The sequence below is a fragment of the Diachasma alloeum genome, unplaced genomic scaffold (genome assembly GCF_001412515.2).
Source record: "Diachasma alloeum isolate Michigan unplaced genomic scaffold, Dall2.0 Dall_scaffold_00299, whole genome shotgun sequence".
Lineage (NCBI taxonomy): Eukaryota > Metazoa > Arthropoda > Insecta > Hymenoptera > Braconidae > Diachasma > Diachasma alloeum.
The window spans coordinates 1,620,155-1,623,564 of NW_021680438.1; positions in this window are offsets into that span (position 1 = coordinate 1,620,155).

Below are 3,410 nucleotides of genomic sequence, written 5' to 3' on the forward strand. Positions count from 1 at the left end.
ATTACGGGGACCGGCAAGGATTTGGAAAGTCTGAATGCAAGTCCTGCTTACACCTAACAAGTGCTGAAATGGGACATAACCAGAGGTAGAAAGGTCTCGGACGCACTTGGGAAGAGGCTTCCCAAGACCTATTCAGTTCTGAACGGAGAGACCTAAGTAGAATTTGTTAGGTCCAATTATTCGACTCGGGCAAGAAAAATTACGAAACATTTCACGTAATCCGCAAGCGAGAATCGTTTTCAGTTAATTTCTATAGGAATATAAGAGAATAAATCTGAAACGTTCAGTAAATTTTCGGGTCTGTCACCGAAAAAATACGAAAAAGTCACGTAATTTTTCTGGAAGTTATAAAATTTAACAGAAACTTCAAGACTTATTATGCCTTAGAACATGAAAATTCTTGGATGTTTAAGAATTTTTACGAAAAGTTCCGGAAAAATTACGGAACATATTGTTAAAATCTCCCTTTTACGGTGACTCATGGCTAGCAGTGAGGCGTCGGACGGATGAGTAATTTTTACGGAACAGATCGTAGAATTTACGTGACGATTAACACTGTTTATTGAATTTTACTTCGCTCCCAGATTACGTTTCGAAACGTAATTTTTACGTCTTTTTTCTGGTAATTTTTATTGAATATTTCTCTCCGTGTAATGCCAATGAAATCCCCGGAGGCGGGACAAATGTCGAAATGAATTAAATTCGAATTAAATATATTCTGCAACCCCTCGTGAAATCCCGAGGTTTCGGTAATATAGGGGAGGACTTCTCAGGGCCGAAAAGAACTGAGGATTCGAAAAGTCTCCGGAAAAGTACGTGGCAATACTAATTAGGACTTACCAGCTCAATCTAGGTCTGGAGAGATCTTGAAAGACCTGTGTACGTCCAATCAGAGGCAAATCCTCGACTCGGGCTTCCGAACACTTGAATTTCGGTATTCCTTGCCCCGTTGGCCAACCGGAAGAGAATTATATCCAAAAAATTTTTTCGCGCTTCGATGATACCCCACATTGCGCCTAAAATAAAGTTTTATTCCAGGCAAGAAGAAGAAGAAGAAGGGAAAGCATAGGCAGAATAAGTACGTGATTCCCCTGTTGTTCGGATGGTTGCTGATAAAATCCATTATTATTCCGGTGGCATTGAAAGGTCTGGCACTGTTGAGTGGTGGTTCCTTCATGCTCAGTCTTCTGAGTCTCATTCTCACTGCGATAATGGGCCTGAGGCGACTCATTGCGGGCTTCTCACTTCCGACTGTTTTCAGTACCGGACCCACCGGGTACAGCAAGTACAAGAGAAAGGACATGATCGAGGAGGAAAATCCGTATGAACCCGCTGATCCTTACAAATATTATCGTGATAAGTACGACAATAGTCGGAGGTAATAAAGATCTAATGGGATGTCAATATCTTTGTCTTTCAATTCGAAGTTTTTTTCATCGAAAAACCTCAGTTCAACTTTCTCCTCTAGAAATTAGGACAGACATAAGTAAAAACCCTTGAAATTCTTACTAATCAGTAGTTTGTGAATCAATGGAGATAAATGGTGAGTTTATTTATAGTCTTTCTCTCTGTAGTTTTATTTTCATTAATGAATCGAAGACGGAAGAAGTTTCATCACATCTTTTTCCTTCAATTTATTCTCAATTAGTTGTGCTAGAATAGTTGTCATTCACTACGTCCGATTATCGGAGCCAATTAGTCCTAGTCATCTAGTCAATTAATTCATGAATATTCACATACAAAAGAAAGTATAACGGAAGGAAGTAATAGAGCATTCGCTGGAAAATTATATGGAAATTTATTGAAAATTCTGTACTGGGAAAAAAATTAGTTTCATTACAGTTTTGAAAAACCTAATTTTGTTGTATTTTCAAGATGGATGAGAAATTTAATAGACCATTTGATCTGGAATGAACTATAAATCCTCAAAATTGAGAATTCTAAAATTTTCTAATAGTACACGAACAGCTAGAAACGATCCATCGCAAGTGATTGTGCTGTTGATTGATCAATTAGACTCACGGATAAATCAAAAAGCCGAATTCGAATGATATCTTTGAATTTTTATTTTCGAATTGTGAAACCTCAGGAAAAAGTGCTCTCTGAGATGAGATGAATTCACATTGGAAAGTAAAGTATTTTGTTATACTTTCCATCATGTGTTCAAACAGAGTTGAAAGAAACTTTTCCCCCGTGAGCTTGAACCTGCCTGGGAGTTCATTGATGCTAAGTTGTGCCTCGTCAATGTTACGTAAGGAGGTGCGTCCGGAACACCAGAGAAAGTCCAGCGTGTACTTCAGGAGAGTTATGGGATCACTTGACTTTAAATCGCCTTGTGAAGAATAAGAAGACTGCGAATCTCGCATTCTAGGATGTTATTAGACGATTAGATCACACGTTTTTGTAATACCTGCCTGAAAAGTTCACTTTTCGGGGCGGTTTGGCGTGCGGAAAGTATTTATTTTGTGCACGTAGGGCGGGAAATGAATACTTTCCGGACGATGCATGTAAATTCCAGAAGTCGAACCCGATTTTTCATCAGAATGCGTTGAAAGTGGGGTTTTGTACACGCAGAGCTTGCGTAAAATTTCACTTTACGCACAAGTGATGAAATAGTATATTACAGGTCAAGCACCGTAAAACGACTCGTTGACGAAATTAACTTTACCCACGCGAGCCGAAGGCGAGCGACGGTGAAGTTCATTTCGTCAGGGAGTCTTTTTTACGGTGCATGACTTGTACCATATTTTTCATGCTTCTGTGTGGCAAATTCACGCTCGCGAGAAACCTAACTTGCGCGGAAAAAGTGAATTTGCCGCGCAGAGGCACACGGAGAGATATATTCAAGAAAAATTGCGGAACATTTCACGTAATCCGCAAGCGAGAATCGTTTTCAGTGAATTTCTATAGGAATATAAGAGAATAAATCTGAAACGTTCAGTAAATTTTCGGGTCTGTCACCGAAAAAATACGAAAAAGTCACGTAATTTTTCTGGAAGTTGTAAAATCTAACAGAAACTTCAAGACTTATTATGCCTCAGAACATGAAAATTCTTGGATGTTTAAGAATTTTTACGAAAAGTTCCGGAAAAATTACGGAACGTGTTGTTAAAATCTCCCCCTCACGGTGACTCATAGCTAGCCGTGAGGCGTCGGACGGATGCGTAATTTTTACGGAACAGATCGTAGAATTTACGTGACGCTTGACACTTTTTATTGAATTTTACTTCGCTCCCAGATTACGTTTCGAAACGTAATTTTTACGTCTTTTTTCTGGTAATTTTTATTGAATATTTCTCTCCGTGCATGAAAAATGTTTTTCACTTCATGTCCGTCAAACGCCGTTTACGAACATTGTGAAGAAAAATTATGTTCGTCACTCGGTCGAAAACAGCTTTTCTGACGAGAGT